This window comes from Anomalospiza imberbis, chromosome 8 (genome assembly GCF_031753505.1).
Source record: "Anomalospiza imberbis isolate Cuckoo-Finch-1a 21T00152 chromosome 8, ASM3175350v1, whole genome shotgun sequence".
Lineage (NCBI taxonomy): Eukaryota > Metazoa > Chordata > Aves > Passeriformes > Viduidae > Anomalospiza > Anomalospiza imberbis.
The window spans coordinates 26,091,562-26,111,922 of NC_089688.1; the positions used below are offsets into that span (position 1 = coordinate 26,091,562).

Here is a 20,361-nt window from a genome sequence, read left to right on the forward strand (position 1 = left end):
CTGCCTGTATTAGGTTCTCAGATTCACCATATGCTCTCTGCCTAACAATATTTATTTCAGATTAACGGTAACAACACAAAGACCAAGTGGATGCAAAGCCTGGAGGAGAGGTCACAGAGCATCTTGCTGTGCCACATGGTGTTGTAGCTCTCCTGAAAGCTACCAGGTGGGTGTTGCAGAAAGTTATATTCTTCTTTTGAATTTGAGGAAAATTTAAGGAACTGCTGTGAGATGATCATTAAAGGCTTCCAGTCCAGAGAAAGAGAGAAATGTCATTTAAACAGTCAGGGAAAGAAGCTGAAGTGCTGTGATTCTCAGTTCTAAAAAGTCTGTAAAAAGGCCAGAATTTCAAGATTTATATCTGAAACATGAATTTTGCTTCTCTGTTCCCACTCATCTCTTGGTATTTGGTATGTTTTTATGGATTACTTAAAAAAAAAGGATCTTATTTGCAAACTGTCTGTGTCTGTTTCATGTTACCCTTGCCAGAAGGTGTCTCACTTGCATGATCATTGCAAGAACCCGTAGGATCATTTACAATCCATGAGCTATCTTTAAGTGCACTACGTATTGCTAGCTTGGTTTAAGATGAGGTATTGCAGCCAGCCAGCAAGATAATTATGAGAATATATTAAGCTAACCTGGGTGTTGTGAGCAAGGCTTGAATAAGCACAGCACATCTCACAAATTCTATTTAGCAGCAGAAATATTTTTTCCTATGTAGATTGCGTTGAAAAGAGACAAAACCAATAAGGAAAAGTGAGAAAGAGAGAAGGAGGATGAAAGAAAAAACTGACCAGTGAAAGGAGAGGAGGCATTTGGGTACTGCAGGGATTGGAAGAGCTGAAGGAGATGGGAGAAGACGGGAGTTTGTGTGTGAGGGAGGAACAGAGCAGTGGGGTAATGAGGTCTGGATGGGAGAGGAGATGGCAGTGGAAGGAGGGATCTGGAGGGATCTCTGATGAGAGGAGAAGGTGTAACCAGGAAAAGGGATTAAGTGTCCCAGGCCAACAGCTCTGCCAGTTGTCACATCCCTCTGGTCCCTTATCCAGCTGGATCCCATCCACAAGAGATGCTCTCGCTGGGCTGAGTCCTGCCCTGGCAGGAGGCTCTGCAGCTCCAATTACAAAGTAATTAGCTCCCTTGAGAACAGGAGATATGATGGAATACGGTGGAGAGAGGAAAGCATAGCTAAGAAGTTGCTTTAATGGATTTGGCTTTCCTCTTTGGAAGTTTGAAGACATGAAAGATGTTTTCAAGGAAGCAGGAAAGCTTGCTTAAGGAATGGATTATTCAGAGCTTAAAAAGTGTTGATTGCAAATTGCTCTGTGTATGCTTTAGGTTGTTAAGTGTAAAGAGCTCTTAATAACTAAGCTAATAAACTCCTCAGTGTTTCACCTCGATATTTTTATTTATGGTTCAGAAATATGCTAACTTGCTGCATAAATAGCAAGGCATACTTCCTCTTGGAGCAAATGGAAAACACACTCAAAAAATTATTCAACATAGCAAGAAATGAGGGGTTTTTTCATTTACTTTATTGTCCTTTGGTATTTTTTGTGTTTCCTGCTGTCCTCAAGTGAACACAAACTTTACTTCTGTGATCTTTCTGGAATATCTAGCAGATCTCTGTTCGCATCCAAGTGACACGTGAAACTGGACAGCACAGATATGGGGTAAAGGGAGGCCCTTTAAAATGTGGATTAATTTAAAATGCTTGAAGATTTAGGACTTTTTAAGACAACCCTAGCCAGTTAACTTGATCCCTTAATTCTAAATGAAAGCTCTTGCCATCTTCTGTTTAAGGAAAAATTTACAGACTGACTTGCAAATGAGATATTTTCCTGAGAAGTGAGAGTTTACAGTGAGTTCCCTTTTTTTGGTGGGCAGAAAGATCTCGAAAAAGCTGTTACCCAACTATTCTTAATGCCTTTGCCCTGAGGCAGACAGGGCATATTTGGGCTCTACTTATTGATCTGTGTTATGAAACAATTACAGTAGCATTCATGAGCCTTGAAAGCCATAAGCAAAGATAATACGCACACTTCACTTAATTCAATAAGTTTGGTGGGGGGTGTAATATGCCTCTTGGAACGTAGCTTGAGGAAATCATCTTGGTTAGCACTGCTTGAGGAGGCTCTGATAATGTATTTAATAACAACAACAATAAAAATAAGGCCACCTGGGTTATGTGGTGTTGCAAAACCTCTGCTCCCAGCTGTCATTCACACCAGCCTTGGCTGACCCCAGGCCTCCCCTGTGCCTACGCCTGTGGGAAGAGAGGGAACAAGTGCACCCCTGCCTTTCTCCTTTGTGTTGAGTTGGCAAAGTAATTCAGGCAGAAACTGCCTCTGTCTGGCTCTGCACAGCACCTGCTAAAGAAAGGTCTCATTTTAGCTGTGGCTCTCAAACATTACAGTAGTACAAATAATTTCATGTAATGATTTCATTTTGTTTCCAGTCCCTGGCTTTATCCAGAGACTCATAGTGGAACTATTAGGCATGTCTGGAGTTGTTATGAACCTCTTTTCCCTAAAGTGATTTATCTGACTGAAGGTAATACAGTGTAATTTTATGTTAGCCTCTGATTGTTCTAGGAAAGCTCAGCTCCTGTCCTTCTGAAAACCATCTCAAGAAAGAAGACAGGAGCTGCTCTAAACCCAGCCACTGTCCCTTCAGGCTGGGCTGGTGCTGTGCAAGCCAAAGCCTGCTGCTGGATGTATATGCTGTGTAGGTGAGGAGCAACTCCAGCACAGAACAAGGGGGAGGAATAGGATCCAGTGACTGCACAGGGAGTAACAAGACTCTGAACTACTCTGTGAATGAAGCAATAGAGGGGACCAACTTTGCCTTGATGGAGGGTACATGTGGGTGGGCCTGCCGGAATAGTTTGAAAGTGTTGGACTTTGAAAAATACTCTGCAGCCAAGCTAGGAAAGCCAGCATTGGGCTGACCTTCTTCTTTAAGCTCCTGCTGATGTGTTGAAATGCCTTTCATAGCTCAGTTTTGAAAGCCTTCCTGTGCAAACATGAAACCTCTTTGTCACTCTTATACCCTAAGCCATCACACACAGCCTATTTTTTGCCATTCGCGTGGTCTGCCCACACGAAGGAATGGAGCTTAGTCTCACCTGGAGCTATCACCAATGTTCACTGCTCTGTGGCCAGAGCTCATGCTGGGAACAGCCACTGAATGTCACACAGCTGATTGATATGGCAGAGTGGTAGATTTTGGGATGCACAGCTTTGGGTCTTGTATCCCAGGCTTGTGGAACCTCAGAAGCCTAAGCAGAAACATGTGGTCTTCTTTGATGCTTTGTAAGTTCCATGTCCCAAATACTGATAGCAAAGCTGAGGTAATTTCAGGTGCTGAGAATGAGAAATTGCAAATTCTCATTCTCTGCATATGTACTGCAAACAAACAGCTATTCAGGAGCACCTGCCTCTTTGACTAGTTGACTCGAAGTCCTGTAGCTTCAGTGAATTTTAAAACAGGCCTTTTCAGGGCATCTTCAAAATACTGGCCTCTGGCAAGAAAGATCCTCATTTGCTGAAATAGCCAGAGCTTGGCATAAAACAGCCTCAGCATGCTTTCTTCCTTTGCCCCAGCCCTACACTGAATGAATTTAATGCCCTGCAAAATACCCTGGTAGTTGTGGGGTCTTTCTTCATACAAGTAACTAGCAGTGAGCTGGTCCAACAGCTGTGCTGGAAATACCAGGCTGTCTCTTTCCCCCCTCTCCTTCTCTTCAACCTGCCTGTCAGTTTTGTTTGTTTGTTTGCTTTTGTTTTTCCTTCTTGGCATGGGAGATCTGTCATATTTGGGATATAGATTTCTGTGGCCATGGAAAGCCAGAGAAAACTGTAAAAATGTAATTGGAGGCTCAAAATTCAAAATCTTAAGCTTGGTTAAGTAAGCAAGTCTGGGCAAACAGTGAGTGCCAGTGATCTGCTCTTTTGAAATTGAGAGCTATCTTAGTGGAATAGACTCTGCTTTGAAGCAGGTAAAATGTATAAAGTGTACCACCTCAGACACACTTCACGCTGACAGGCACGAGCTATGTGCAGATTGGTAAAATCTGTCTGTGTTTTCCCTGGTGTTTTTCTTGAGTACAAGCATTTGTTCTACTTTGACTTTAATTAGTCCCTCATAGCACTGCTCTGACAGACTAAATTAGATGTCAGTAATAATATACTTTGCAAATGCTATGTCTGTACAGAAATTCTCCACACCAAGGCTAGGATTGTTTTCCATGTCTATCCACTGCACGTAATTATACATTAATGTAGGAATAAATGTGAAACACTGGCTAGATCTTAAATTGTGCTATTTCTCAGGTTTTACTCCTGTTATTAATGGCATGTCCACAGGACAGTAAGTCTGCTCCTCAGTCAAGTGAAAGAAATGTTTAATATGAAGATAAGGTGTAGCAATTAGCACTGGAGTCTATTCAGAGCTGATGTGTTTATTTAGTAGAGCTGATCACGACGTGCAGATACTGAGATTTTTTGCAAACATTTTCCTGTCTGCTAGGTTTCTCAGGCTATGATCTTCAACATGATGCTCAATTCCACTTTACTGTCCAGGTACCCTTTTTATGGGTCAAAATCAGTTCAAGCCAACTCCTTTCATCTGCTGCTGTGAATTTTGGCTGAGGCACTTGGTCTGGTTCAGATCACAGGCTTGAGCATTAGCATGAGTTCAAGTTGCAAGGTAACACATAGGCTGTCAATTGAGATTTTAAGATCAAAATGGATCTTTGAGGTATTTATAACATTAAACACAGAATTTCCTCTGATTACTCCTGTTTGGAGTTCAGCAGGTCCTGTCTTCATCAAAACAGAACTTCTAGTGCTTCTCCTGTCTTAACCAGAAGACGCCAAGAGGTAAAGATCCTGACATCTCCCTTTGCTGGTTGTTCTGATTCCAGGTCACCCTTTTGGTTATATAATTGTGTACTGAGATGATGGAGAACCAAAAGAAAACAGAAAAACATCTGTAGCCTGTAAAAAGCAGCCCCCTCCTTTCTACCATGGAAAAGATGCTACATCATCAGATGTTTTGTAGGAAAATGAGGAGTATTCCTAATTGAAGCCCTCTTTCTGGTTGGATTTTCTTGTAGCTGACAATGAAAAAGGTAATCACTGTGTGTTGAGACTTCTCTGTGACAGTTCAGAAAGAGGTACAACGTAAAAAGAATATTATGTGCTTTTCATAAAAAGTTTAATAGGAGAACTTTGTCTACTTTTCTTTCTTACTTGATATGCTTTGAATTTATTCAAGGAATTTAGAAAATTCTGGGTAAATAGCAAGTCAAATGACAAGTTTTTATGTTTTCTTTTTCATCCTTTTAAAAACAGAGCTATACCTTTGTCTGTGTTTCTTTTTCTTTTAAACCAAATTCAATGCTGCAGGGAAATTAGACTGGAGTCACATTTTCTTTTTCTCCCATATTTTGTAGTGTCGTGTTCTAAAACTTGCTGCTTATGAGACCACTTCAAAATATTCCATATGAATGGGAACTCTGCAGAAATAACAGACTTCAATTTGTCTAGTGGGCTGTTGCCTGAAGAGAGACAGAGCCTCATTGTGGCTTCTCAGTGGTGGCTGCTTTCTCAATAATGAAACACGACGAACAATTTTCTTACCTTGCATTTATGCAAACCTTAACAGTTGAAAAATGGAAAACTTTAAAAAACTTCCCAAACAAGACTTCTAACCATTCTTCAAGCCTCCCAGGGATCAATGAGCTTTGCAGATCAATGCTGTTATTACATGAATGAGGGGACTTCAGAAAGCCATCACATATAGGCAGGAGCCTATGGTTTGTGGCAAACCCTATTAGAAATGAGCATCCCTTATCCCTTTGTGACTTCCTATGCTTTTCAAAAGGGAGTAGTTTGAGAAGTGTTTGGGATTCAGCATTTATAATGGAATCTGTAACAAAACTCAGCATGCAAACTGCAAGAAAGTATTTAAGCAGTTTGAGTGAGACTCAGAAACTGGTTTCAAAAGCATTTCCTGAAGGTACAATCACTTCTGGCACCAGAGTGGAAACACTTATGCATATTTCTGCACCCTGGGGCAATTTTCAAGAATGTACCTAATGTTAAATCTGAACTCAAAGGGTTTTAATTTTTCTCTTTGATGGGGAGTAGTCATTATGCAAATAAGATAGCCTTTGGTCAGCTGTCTGTATTGTAATTTTTTTTCTATTTTGGAAGGATGCTAGTTTAAAATGAAAATTTCCACATTGAAGTTACCTATTTCATCACAGCTTTTTAGTTGCCTCCAAGATGTGAAGTGGAACACAATCAGCTACAAGCATGATTTGTAAAGTCCCATCCTGGCATGAAAGGAGTCTTGTCTCAGTTTGGCGTGGCCACTTTTATAACTCTTCCCTGAAAGGGAAATTACAGCAACCTCCACTTGTCCTTGATTTCATGGCACAGGTAAAATATCCTTGGTTGTCTCCATGTCTGGCCACTGGTGGCCAGCTACATCCCATACTTCCTGACCTACCTTCACCCTGGGCTTCTGGGGAGGGACATTTTGAACCAGGGTTATAATGGTAGCTAATCTCTCTACTCTGCCTTGCAGTATTCTTGCTTTCCTTCTGACATTTGATGTTTAAGAGGGACCTCAGTCCAATCTTCCTGACCAACCTCTCTGGTGTGACAGACCCACACTGAGCAATGGGAGATGTGGCCATGTGAGAGGCTGGTGGACACTTTGGCCTGTGGGGTCCATTTTTCCCACCTGGTGGATTCCATGGCTTTACTGGATGTGAACAAGCATGCAGGCATGCTTTGTCTGGTGGTTACAGGAGGCAAGCAAGGGCCTTATTCACCACCAGCAAAGTCAGAGAATGGGCCAGAAGAGACTGAGGACACATCCTTTGCTTGTATAGCTCACATGCCATGACAAAGCCAATAGAGTAAGGGGATTTTACATCTGCAGGGATTTCTTTTTTCTGCTGATACTTTCTTTCTTCCAGCACTAGCATTTCTAGCAGCCTCAAAAATGTTGTGGAGAATTCAGGGGGTTTGTCTCCCATCACCACTGTGAAATCCAGGGGCTGTTAAGAATCAGGCTTTAACCTCTCGGGAAAAGGCAGTCCATAAGCAACATGAAAAATTGAAAAGCAAGAAAAGCCTTTAAGTAACTTTTGAAGACTTAAGCCCATTGACTACTGTGCTTCAGAACATGGAGGCAGGTACCTGGACATGCATCTCCAGCAGCTCAGTGAGGGTCTGGTGCAGCCCCTCCCTGGGAGCAGTGAAGGAAAAGAAACATCCTCCCTTCTCTGGTGCCTCTTGTTTAGAGGAAAGCATAAATTATCTGACCTGTGATACATTCAGATTTTTCCTCCCCAGGCTGAGTTTCCTTACAAATAACTCTCATTATTTGCGCTGGGCTGGTGGTAAGACATCTGCTTTCTTACATGCAAAAGGGATTTGTTGTGCAGTTCTAAGGAGAGTTTCCTCTGCTGAGTTTGGCTTGCCTAATTAACAGTTTGCGAAATGCTTTGGATCCATCTGGAGGAACGATCCTCCTGAAATGGGGCTTGTTATTCTAACAGTGCAAACAGACCTGGGTGAGCAGGGGCTGGGGGACCAAACCTTGTCTATGGGGAAGATGCATGACAGGGGATGGGAGGCTTGCTGAGGGGGAAGCAGGTGGCTCCTGTAAGTCGAGTGGGAGCTCTTCTCTCCTGGGGAGATAAGCAACTGCAGTGCAGGTGCTGAGACTGACAGGAAAAGTTAGTGGAAGTGCTTTCCTATGTTGCTGGGCACAGCTGCAGCAAAGTGCTTTACTGTGCTTGAATACTTAGTGCTGCTGAGCTTGCAGCTGGAGAGCTGCAGAGCCAGGCAGGGAAAGTTGTACATGGTGAGCTTCACTTTTCATCCAGCACTGTAAAGTGATCAGGGTGAATGATATCAGGACTCCAGGTTTTCAGAAGTTTGGGATGAAATTAAACAACCTTTGGACTTTTTCAGACAAAGAATGCAGAAGCAGCTGCTGAGCAGCCTGGCGCATGGGTGTGACTTGGTCTCCCTCTTTCCCAAGCATTCTGTTTGTCACGTGCTGCGTGTGGTTGTGTCCAAGGGCAGTCAAAGCTATTAATTTCCATTTGCCTCTCTTTAATTCTGTGCAGAGGAACATTGGGGCAGGGCCCTCAGGAGTGTGCCAGGCAGCTCCCAGGGTAATGGCCCTTGGCTTTGGCTCTGTGGTTGCAACTGCTTCTGCTGGGGTGCGCCCTGCTCAGCTATGCCCCTTTCTCCTTAAAGGTTCCCACTCCCTCCTCCTTTGTTTTGCCAGGAACCACCTGAGTGCAGTGGTCAGAGTGTCTTCCTGTGCTGGCAAGCACGTTTTGGAAGGAAGAGAAATGCTATTGCCTTATCATCAAATAATATCCCACAGGCTTTTTATGCACCTGCTGCAGAGGACGTAGTGAGATATATATGGGGAAGGCTGCTGAGGATACACTGTTTTCTTCTCTCTGGTATCTGGATCATGCTTAGTGCAGTTGTAAGACCCTTTGAAGCCTAGCATCTTATTTTTCTGACACTTGGAAAAAATAGACCCTGAAAGAGGAACAACAAGCAAACCAATCAAAAACACATTTTCCTAAAATATGCATAAACTTTCCCTTCCAGTAAGAAAATACCCCGAGGACATTGGATCTCAGCACTGAATCCAAGCCTTTAGAAACAGGATGCATAAGGCAAACAATGCTGCCAAGGTCACATGCTGTGTGCTTCTGTTGCCTTCATCCTTGGAGGAAATGCTGGGGCTACCAGGAAGATCTCTGCTCCTGAGATATTTCAGGGATACACCAGGAGGAGAAGGAGAGCCAGGACACTTGCTCTTGGTCTTGCTTGGGTAGACGAGTGCCTCCCAGTCTGCTGTGTCCACAGCTGAGCAGGTGCAGTTCCTACACAGGTTGGACCTTCTCTGTTTTTGTCTAAATAAGGGTGTTGAGTCTTTTCTGAGCTGGGATTCATTACTCTGCTGGCTCAAACAAAAACAAAGCTGTGCTTTCCTTTTCCAAATCACACTGCAGGTTTTTCACTCTCCTGCTGATTTTGTTCTGAGGGAATACCAGTGAATTTCTGGCTTATAGCAGAATTAGACATTAATGTTGAAAATATGGGACTGGGTTGGTACTTTCTCTTTCTTTTCAGGAGTGAGTCGCCAAAGTGACCTGCCTTTATACAAACATGGTCTGAGTTTCACTGTGCATTTATAGCCTGTCCATGGAAGCTCCCTTCTGTCCAGATGCAAAAAGTTACAGAAGAGCACTCCTAGACATAAAAGAGGCATAAAAGATGCTCAAGAACTGGTTTTATGATTTTCCTTTTGAAAAGACCCAGGTGCTTAATTAAAGGCCCAGAAACAGGCTTTTCAAAAGCTACAGAAGGGTCTTGATCTATCCAAAAAGTACAGTGAAAGAGAAAAGAAAGGACATGAGAAAGTGACTTCATTTTTCCTTTATGCCAAGAAAACGTGCTGGTATGATGGCTTCTCTGAGGTTATTGGGAAAGGGGAGATGGGTGGCAATACACAGTACTTATCCTGTGTCCCACTTCTGGGGTTTTTGAGAATCCAGGAGCACTTGTACAGAGATACTCAGTGCCTTTTGACATGAGCTTTCATCCTTCCTCAGAGAGTCGCGGATGTACCTGGGGTACCTGAGATTGCTTAGCTGAAAATCAGAGCCATGAGGCAAAGTGGGATGAAGATAGGTGATGCATTAGGTTTTAGCTTTTATATTTTTCAGATTCTGGGCTGTTTTATTGTGTAGTTCTGAGCTTCATATTAGGGGATGGTAAGCTCTCTTCACAGAGTAGGGAGACAAAACAATTCCTTTTCCAGCTGGGGACCAAGGACAACTGATCCAAATTTCCGGCCCAAGAGCATAAACAGTGTGGACTGAACAGAGGAAAAGAAGAAGGATGGGACTTCATAACCTAAAGCTATAATGGGACAATTAACTCCAATATGAAAATGGACCAGAACTTATAAAAGTGAGAGACCCTGTCATGCATTTTGTGACCTTTTTGGTTCATCTTGGGTGTAGCCCTGACTGGGCTCTTGTGCTGCCCAAGGTGGATCTATTGAGGATTCTTTATTCTTTATTCAACTCCATCTTCCCCTCTGTTCTGTCAAGGTCAGCCTTGACAAGGCATCATAGGAAAATCTATCAGAGGACAGGAATAAAACCCCATAACCTGACTGTCAAAGGGAATCAAGCTCCTGCTCTGTGCAGTGATACAGAAGTCTGGTGTAAGTCATAGTAGGGCAGTCTCAGGACGCTGTCAGCTACAGACATCTGGCAGGTATTTTCCTATTTTTGACTATTTTGCTCTTCCAAGTATCATCACACAACTTGGCAAATTCTTCTTCCTTGAGTGTTTCTCCCTGTCTCCACAGTCATAAATGTGAGAAGGCTGTGGCTGCTGTGGGATGTGCCCATATGCTGTAGAGCAGGTACTGCTCCCAGGCAGCTGGGATGGGTTGCTTATGTGCTATGAAGGTTCCTGTCTTTTGCCAGGAAAAGTCAGTTGATGCTTTATTAGGTAAAGTAAAAATTCAGAATAAATTTCAGCAAATGAAATAAAACACGACTTGGTGAGTAACTTGAACATCAACTGTAATTGAATATACTACTTTTAAAATGAAAAATCAGCTTCTTTCATCTCTTTGCTATCGGTCTCTATTTCTCAACTTTTCATAATTGCAAAAAACAAAAAACTCACCTTTGCTTTTAATGCATTGAAAAGTCCAGGGAAAGACTTCAAGATGAACGTTTATAATAATTTCACAGAAATCATTCCAGATTTATAGCTGAGTTCACAGTCCTACCCCAAGTCCTATTTCCTTTTAAAATGTGTCTATCATTTCAAGAAACTTTCTAAAGAGATTTAAATCTTTTAATCCCTTTTCTTCCTTTTCCAGGCAGAATTTAGTATTTATGCTAATTTGCCTGCAGTTTGGATAAGATAGGTATAAATTCAAATTGTTACAGACTTTCAAAATCCAGCCAGTATTTTTTGTAAGCAACATCCCATTAAAATGTTCAAATCTCTTTGCTACTCATAAGTTAATCAATTAGTTGATGGGCCAAAGGTAAAGTGCAGTAACTTCACTGAAGTAAAATGAAGTTGTGCTAGTTTCCTTTAGGATACAATCCAGCCCATTTTTCCCTTTAGCACTATACTATTCTACTTTATTTTCCACAACAATCCTTATGTTGGCCTCTAAATTTCTTTGCAAAAAAATGGGGTTTTGTCTGCAATCTCTTTGGTCATAACTTCTGCAGTGATTGCTCTTAGCGTCAGGATGAACTCATGGTTTTTCTCATAATTAAAAAAGCTGTGAATGCTGCACTTCCATCTCCTCTCCTGATAAAAGCTGTAGCAAACCCAACACTAGGAATATTTGAAACAAAATACAGCTGAAAAGTGCAGTGATCTCAGTGGTGTTTGCAGTTTAGGAGCTGCAAAAAAATGCATTCGTGGTTTGCATAAGAGATTAGTGCTTAATCCTGTTTTCATGTTCTCCCACCATTCAATAAGGGATGGGTCATATCCTTAATATATTTGATGAAATGGCTTGTCCAAGGATTGTAACTTTCAATGCACAAAAGCACACATAAACTGTGGACAAAATAAAATGAAAATAAACAAAACTCCTGTCTCTGGAGGCTAAGCAATGCCTCAGATCCTGCTTTGAAAAGATCCTGCTTTGAAACCAGGGCTGTTGTGTGTAAATGATTGAGCAGGTTCAGTAGAGAGGGCACAGAATGACATTTTCCCTGGGAATATTTGATATAATGTCTAAATTTTTCTACACAGAATAGTCTGATCCAAAAAGATTCTGATAGGACAAGCAGGATACTGGCAAGACCAAGAGACTTAATGTGGAGCTTAGTTTGTGTCCAGGGCTCCAACTGCAGAGGAACCCTGTTTGCACCTGACCAGTTTCTCTGCTATGTTGGCAGGAATATTTTATTTTCCTGAATTACTTTTTTGATAAATAATTTTCCTGATGTGGTGCTCCATGTACTGCCCTGAAAGGAGGTTGCAATGAGGTGGGGGTTGGTCACTTCTCCCAAATAACAAGTGGTAAGAATAAAGGAAACTGCCACAAGATGCACCAGGGAAGCTTTAGATTGGCTATTAGGAAAAAATTCTTCTCTGAAAGGATTGTCAAGCCCTGGAACAGGCTGCCCAGGGAAGTGGTAGTGTGACCATCCCTGGAGGTATCTACAAGGTGTGTAATTGTGGCACTGAGGGACACAGCTTAGTGTTGGACTTGGATTTAATGGTCTTAAAAGCCTTTTCCAACCTAAAAAATCTGTGATTATATATATTGTGACAGTTGATGCTCCTGCATTTCCTCAAGGTGTTTCTGTGCTGTATTGTCATTGCTATGAGGAAGAATGTGTTTGCAGAGAGATCTTGGCAAATTATTTGAGTTCTCAATTTTCCTTCTGCTTAAACTCCATACCTCTCATTTTCATAATGAGAACTGAACAGGAAAGGCAGCAACATAGTTACAGTTTTGTTTCTCCTTAAGTACAAGCACTTTTTGAATTACTTTTTAAATTTCCTTTCTGAGCTGGAAGCAGAGATGCTTTGTGGCCAAACAAGATTCACAGCAGGATGATTAAGCACCATCACAACCTGGTTGTTAAGGATCCTGCTGGGGAGAATTGCCAAATATTTTGAGTGGTCCTAGTATCATGTGAATTCAGTTCCAGTGCAGTCATGCAGTGGTATGAATGGATTGTAAAAGATACTGAATGGTCTCTCCAGAGGCTGCCTTTAGCAGCAGAAATCCTTTCCAGTTCAGTCCAGAAGGATTAGACCACCAGGCATCACTGTCTGTTGGATGAGTGTTCTGTGAGAATTTTTGATCTGGTTAATTGTGAAGAAAATTCTGCCCAGATGACAAAGGGACCCAACACAAGTGAAAAATGTGTCAGGAATGGAAGAGCTCCTAAGGGTTCCTTGAGAGCCCAGGTGGTCATGGTGGCTGGTGGTGCTTTGCTATTTGAAGCAAAATATACGAAGCTCATGACACTGCTAACCTTGTTCTTTGGACAGCATGTTTCATTTTCCACATTTGTCAGTTGGATGTGTTCCTTGGAAACTACTTTTGCTTGGAAAGAAAATATAGTAAGGGCTGGTAAGAAACTGACAGCAGTGCAATAGGGTTATGCAAAAGAGAATGTAAAGAATATAAAATAATTGACTTTTGCAAATCTGAGTTTTTTCGTCCTTGTATCTGTCAGCAGCTTAGCATAGAGAGATTCTACAGGAACAGAACTTAGGCAGTAAAGCTGTCACAGCACAGATTTTGGATAGGCAGAAATAATTTCTGTTGAACCCAAGGTCAGTGACAAATACAGAATCTAAAAGGAAAGCACAAATCTTAAACACAGAAATTAATATCTGCATCCTCACAAAGGAGAATTGCAGGTTTAAACCAACGTTTTTAAAGTAGACTGTTACCTGTAGTCTTTCTTCCTCCCACTGAGGTGGGGACTTGGATGTACTAGACATTTTAGAAATACATTTGTAAACACTGTCTTTGTTAAGATCTTCTAGAATAAATGTCTCAATGTGTAAGGTATAATTTTATATATCCCTGTGACTCCATGGGTAGATTTCCACACAATTACTTGTGCACAAAGCAAAGTACATGCTTGAATATTTATGAAGCTTGAATATACATTTCAAAATGGACCAAATGAGGGATAATTGGAGAGATATTGGTAAGATCTTTTAAGATATTTGAGCTATTCCCTTTTGTTCTGACTTGAGGCTAAATGATTTCTAAGAGTCTGGTGCATTTGTGTCTCAGTCTAGGGTACCAGCATGTTATTTGCAGTGGCTTTGCTTTTCAGACAATCCCAGGTAGTATGAGGATGGTAATGAATATAGGAACTTTAATATCATTGAGTCTTAATAAACTTTGCATTGAAGAGACAGAGACCTGAAAGGGACTATATGTCTACTTTCCTGAGAAAATCAGAAAAAAATGTCACTTTTTATCTTGAATCACCAAGAATAGCATTTTTTAAAAATCTATTACTTTGTATCTCAGTTTTTCTAATATTAGGTCTGAATTTATATTTGCATAATTTGGTTTATTATTGCACAAGAAATCCCATGATCTGTTTCCATTTTTGATACTGTTTTACTGAAATCAATGTGTTCTCATGAGAGAAATTTAATTTGGCACATTTTCTGACAGAAAGATATGTTTTTGAAAATCTTTAATTAATTTTAGGCTTCGGCACCCAAATGTGATAAATCAAAAAATCAGCCCAAAGGTTGGCACTCTGTAATGCCAGAAAGGCAACTAAGTGGTGTTTCTGTTGTAATTGCAACCAAGCAGAGCAATGAATCTGGAAAATAGGGCAATTACAGATACAGAGTTGAAATCCGTTGAGTTTGCACTGTATGTTCCTTCTTACAGGAACTGGAACAGTTTGGGTGCAGAGAATTCTGTCCATGGGCTTAGATAACTAAAAAAACTCTCAAAAGGAAAGGAATTCCTTTCATACCGTTGCCCTTTGGCTCAGGAGTATGTCTCTGCCAGGTGTGGTGTGGCAAATAGGGGAATCAGAAGTTTTCTGGGAAGTGGCTTTTCCAAACTGCACGAAGTGCTTCTAATTTGCCTTGGCCTGACAAGCACAGGCATGAATTTCCAATGAACATTTGAGAACTATGAGCTGATTGATCCAGAATTGATTTTGACATGAAACAACTGCTTCTAGAAGGCCTAAAATTTGCTTCAGGTTTAGTGATTTTTGGGTGCTCAGGCTATTAGCTGCATCTTCCAACAGAGAGGACTCTAGTGAAGCCTATGCTGTTCTCCTCAGGTACCAGTAAGAGTGAAAAAGAACAGATGGATTGGCTTTTAGCTGCCATCCTAACACAAAATTCAGGAATGCACCAATTCTTTCTGCCCAGAAAAAAAATCCCTTTTGCAAAGATTTTGGCCTATAACACCATTAGATGCTGTGTCATCTTGTTAATGTCTGAGCTCCTGTGTTGTATTTTCTTTTTCTATTTTTTGCTTCTTTTCTGCACTACAGACTAGTTATAGCAAAGACCTTTTATTCACGTGTAGCACGGAACAGCTTCCTTTTTCTTATAATTTGTATCATGACATTATAATAATGTCTTGATATTTTTTCCTGTTTGCTTGGAGTGAGAATCAGGGAAGATAATGCTGAAAGAAGTCAAATATTGGTAGGATGGTTTCACACTTTGAAAACATGGAAAGATAGAAAAGAATACAGAAAATGCTTTGAGAAAAATAACAATATCAGCACAGCAACTTTTCCCATTCTTCAGAATTTATTACAAATCAGTTAAGAAGCTTATTGTCAAGAAGAACATTTCTTGATTAATTCCTGGATCAGTACAGAAGCAGAACTGTGGATTTCTGCAGGAATGATGGCTACAGACAGACAAGTCAGTGAGGTCCCCAGAGCTCTGTATCCTGTCTCTGATCACAGCCAGGGAATGATGCTTGGGAAGCATTTTAACAGCAGTGCCCATAAAGTCTGGTGCAGCTTTAGGTATATTCTTATTTCTTTTCCAAGTTAGAAAGACCCTGGGCTGTTCACTTGCTCTGTGTACAGAAATCATCCCCTCATCCCCTTTTACTGTTAATTTTCTAGGGCTGCTGCTTAGTCTGTGAGTTGGGTGGTCACACTATTTGCTCTTACTGAAAGCACCAGAGAGTCAATTAAAATCAGTGAAAAGGCAGTCGTGAATTCATTCAGTCTTTTGATCCAGCTTTCTTTTATGTAATGAAATTGAAAGGTACAGATGATTTTCAGAAAGATAATTAACTCCAATCAGGTAGATAAGCAAACCTGTTAACAACTATGCCATGTCCCCAGATGCCCCTATGAATCAAGACTCATAAGAACACAATTTAAGAGATTTTAATTACTATTTTTTGAATTTGTAGTTTAGTTAGGATCTTGAAAAGGTACAATGATTAATGACTATCTAGTCAAGTGACTGTAAAAATGTATTAAGCCCCTGAGAATGATAAATCTTCTGTAAATGAATACAGACTGACAGTCAAGTATCACGTGTTCTCCAGACCTTTTGATAAATGTTCTTGCTTTTATATCCAATAAACTTTGATACATGAAACTGGATAATTTATTTCCACTAATTTATCTTTGTTCTCATGGGTATCAGCTCCTCTCTTTCCATATTTTCATCTTAGAGAAACACAGTGGAGGTTAGATCATCGTCAGTAACAACAGACCTAATAAAATCAACTGTAATACGTGATATAAGTTCAAATTAATAGCATGGCAGCTGCTTGGTTAAATTAGAAAAAGAGTGGTAGAGAACTGTGCATTATGTCTTCTGCACTATGGAAATTCTGTACATCTCAACAATGAATAATTTCATTTTGTCCTCAATTCCAGAATGTTTCACTAGCATATTATATTGCTGTGAGGTTCATGTTCATGTTATATGTGCTCTACATACCAAGAATGAAAGAGTCCTGCCCTGATAGCTTTCTAATCCATCTTTCCTGTGGCAAAAATCTCAAAATCCATGCATCCATCCTCTTGTTAATTAAAAAAATTTTGTAGGTTTTTTCCCCCTCATTTTATATAAAAGATGGGATCAATTCAGTCCCCATACATAAGGAGGATTAAAATTCAGAACTGTACCTTTACTTTTTGATTTTACAAGTGATTAGGAATTTCCACTGGTTATCTCAGACATTATCCTCCTGCCATTCTTTTCCAGTAGCAAAGCTTTCCCCTTCACCAAATATGATATATTAAATTAAAAATAAAAATCCAGTGTACTGTCTCACTGTGGAAAACAGAAATCCAGGTGAGATATGAGGGGAAACCACGCCAGTGCCAGGTGTTGCAGGCATGTTCATAAATAGAGGAATTAACAGGGCATTTCCAAAGGAGATGTCACCCCTGTATATACAGAAGTAGAAAAGCAAATCTAACCTCCAAGGCTCTGTGTCTGGAACACTGTACGGTGCTTGCTCCTAGGAGGAGATTTGGAGATGTATCTTGGAAGGCTGAGGACAGGGCATGCTTTCTGAACACCACTTGGGATTCACTGGCAAGGGGATTCTCTGGAACAAAGAGCTGTAAAATTCTTGTTAAGCTGCAAATGGAGCCTAAAGGACCTGCGAGGATATGAAAAATCTGCCAAGCATGCTGTCCTCAGGTAGAGGAGTAGTGACTTCACTTGGGAGCTCCAGATATCAGGGTTGAGTAATGTAAAAAGAATCTGCTTGTGTTGGTAGGTCAAAAAACCAAAGGTTTTGACATGGAGAAGACAGATCAATCTGAGTTGTAAATTAAACCAAAGGTCAGTTCTTTTCCCAGCATATGTGTCATTTCAGAGGGAAGAAGCTTGTAAACTACTGTGAACAGGGTGTACTGTGTACTGCACTGTACAGCTAGGAAAATTCCACAGTGATATTCAAACTGCAGAAACTAATGTTTATTCTCAGTTTTCACTAAAGCTGTTTCAGCTAAATATACTGCAGGATAGTTTGAAAATCTATGATACAATATAAACCACCTACTTTCTTTTTACAGAGTTAATGGGACAATTTTAAGTGAATTTTTCTTCTAAGTAATAAATTTGTTTGGGGATTAATATTTTTTTTTGCTTAGGTAGAACATTTATTCCCCAATGATGAAGTGCTTTGATCATTAGAAATAAGCTGTGACCACAGTGCTATCACATTCTCTATCATTTATTCAAGGTTGTTGAAAGAAGACTAAACCTCTTATGAATATTAAGTATTCAGATGTGGGATTTTTTTACTACCTTCAAACTAGTTCTATTTAGGAAAATGAGGAAACAATGACCTTACTTTGGTGGGTCCTTCTATGTGTAAATCTCACCATTGCTCTTTCAGCTCTGATGGCAAAACCCAGGGAGATGGAAATGAAAATTGTGGGGGTCATTTGTAACCTGAGGGGTCTTTATCTAACTCCTTCCCAGGTGAATGTCAGCAGGTCAATCTACCAGCAAAGAGGAGGGGAGAGATGAATATGGGCTGCTCTGAACCAACTCCATTAGGGCACCAGTTTTCTGAGGCAAAGTCCACAGCCAAACACAGCCATTACAGAAGACCAGGACAGGGATGGGTCCAGGATGATCCCCCCTGCTTTAAACCACAGCCTGTATTCACTGGGGAAAATAGATGCTGTGTTCAGTCCCAGTCAGAAAGGGACAATTTACATAAGTAAAAAGATACTTTCAAAGTATAATAGATCAATAACTTACTGTCAGTCAATGAGCTATACACAAGGAATGAAGCGTCTCCTACATTATATGTTTATGTTTCTAAGTACTTTTGTATACAGAATTCCGTCTTTGCTGCATATCATGGAGCAATATTTCCTCAGGCATCTGCCTTCTGCCTGAAAATTTCCAGGATAGTTAGAAATATGTGAGAAGAAGAAATAGAGCTCTGCTGCAGGCCCTGAAAAAAATAAATGTTGAGCAGCTTAAATCATGTGCCTTAAATCTTAGGTAGTGGAGTGGCTACCCACAGAGCAAGAGTTGGTTGTCATGTGGTGAGAGATGGGAATGGCTTGTTGAAGTGTGTGCTCTCCTGCTGTGGCACTGCAAGCAGAGAGTTGTGCAGGCTCCAAGTGCATCAGGGCCCTGGAGCAATGGTCCTCTGCAGGAAACATGGCCCTGTCTCCTTGCCAGTGCTCCAGACCACTTCCAGCCAGGGGTGTATCTGAACAGAGAGGAAAAGCCACGGTGATTTCTCTGCAGATGCAGAGGGGACATGGTTTGGCTCGTACCTGAGCCAATATTGTACTCTTCTAAAGAGCATTGGAGCCCTTTGAGACAGCATATGGTGATAATTATGCAAGATAAATTTCCATACAATATCATCTTTACTGTGAATAGGACTTGGGAGAATAAGATAATTGTTGGCTGCTGCAATTTCTCCTTAGTATAGTTAATAATTAATCCTTGAAAAAAGGTGACTTCTATTTTTAATCTAAGAAAGGTGCTCTGGCACTATTTAATCTATCTGCAAATATTTAGGAAAACAGGGTCTGTGGATGGGAATGATGGGAGTGCATGCTGTTTCATATTGATAGTGCCTTGCTGGGCTGGATTGATTTAATCTCTTAACAAGAGCATGATTCTTTTCTTTGTAGAACTATGTTTTTGGGGACACAATTGTTCTTTGGCAGGATTATTTTGGATTATTTCGTTGCTCTTCTATGCAGTATGTCCTTCAGCTGAGAGCTGAAGCTATTAGTGCTGTACACCTTGTCCTGGTTACTCTTGCAGTTACTCTTTTGAAAGGGCTGAAGTGCAACTCTGTGCCTAGGGGTGACATCCTGAACTGGTGTGTTAGTTTGGGTCAAAATGTGGTGCTTCCTTCTTTCCTTCTCCTTCCAGACTTCACCAAAACCAGCCTTTCCCCCCTCGAGGAGAGGTTTGGGTTAGCAGCAGCCTTCTTCCCCTCTCGTGCCACTGCTGCCATGTGGCTTCACTTCGTGGCTTGGAGTGACTTCAGATGTGACTTCTCCAGGGGGTCCTCCCTGAACTCAAGTTACTGGTAAGTAATAAACTGACCAGATCTGGGATTTTTGGACTAAACTTGTAATGGTTTATCCCAAGTTTTGATTGAGCTCTTATTTGTTCCTACAAATATTCACCTCTAGATTTCACCCCATGTAACTGACATGATGCCATTGCTCCAAAGCGTGTTATTTGCCCAGTAACAGCCCAAATTACTCAGGGGTTACTGACTTTGGCCTTTAAATTGCATTAGCTACAGGAATTGCCATGACCCCAATTACTACAAATATGTTCATGGATCAAAGACCCTGCAGCCAGACTTCTCCTCCTGACTAAGCATTAGCCAGAAGAAGTATTGTGGAGCTGCCAGAGATTTTTCTTGAGCTACTTTAGTGGTAAGACAATCTGACATGTATCTTGCTCCTTTCATCCTTCTAGAGGACTTCTAGAATATTAGTGAATTAAGATGGACAGGACTTCTGGAATGGTCTTTGATCAACCTATCAGAAATGGAGTTTGAAAATACTTTGGGATGCTAATCTATCCTCTTTTCCTCATTGTTATTGATTGTTCCATTGGCACAATGTAATGAAGAGCAAATTTTTTCTTTTTTCTAATTTTTCAGAGGTTTGAGAGGCCTGGCAGTGCAGCTTAACAGTGTGGCTGAGTGAAGAACCATAAATTATTTCTTGTTTTGGCTATGGTCTTTCAACAACTTTCTAGATAACTTTCAATTATCTAGAGAGGAGCGGGGAAGAGAAAGTTGTGT

At 40.8% G+C, this 20,361-nt stretch overlaps 1 long non-coding RNA gene across 1 annotated transcript; it reads left to right on the forward strand.

The window, feature by feature from the left end:
* The first annotated feature begins 10,172 nt into the window (after positions 1 to 10,172).
* On the forward strand, positions 10,173 to 20,361 carry LOC137478297 (uncharacterized). Its single transcript, XR_011001495.1, has 3 exons — positions 10,173 to 10,343; positions 18,042 to 19,629; positions 20,218 to 20,361. It is a non-coding gene; the product is annotated as an uncharacterized lncRNA (long non-coding RNA).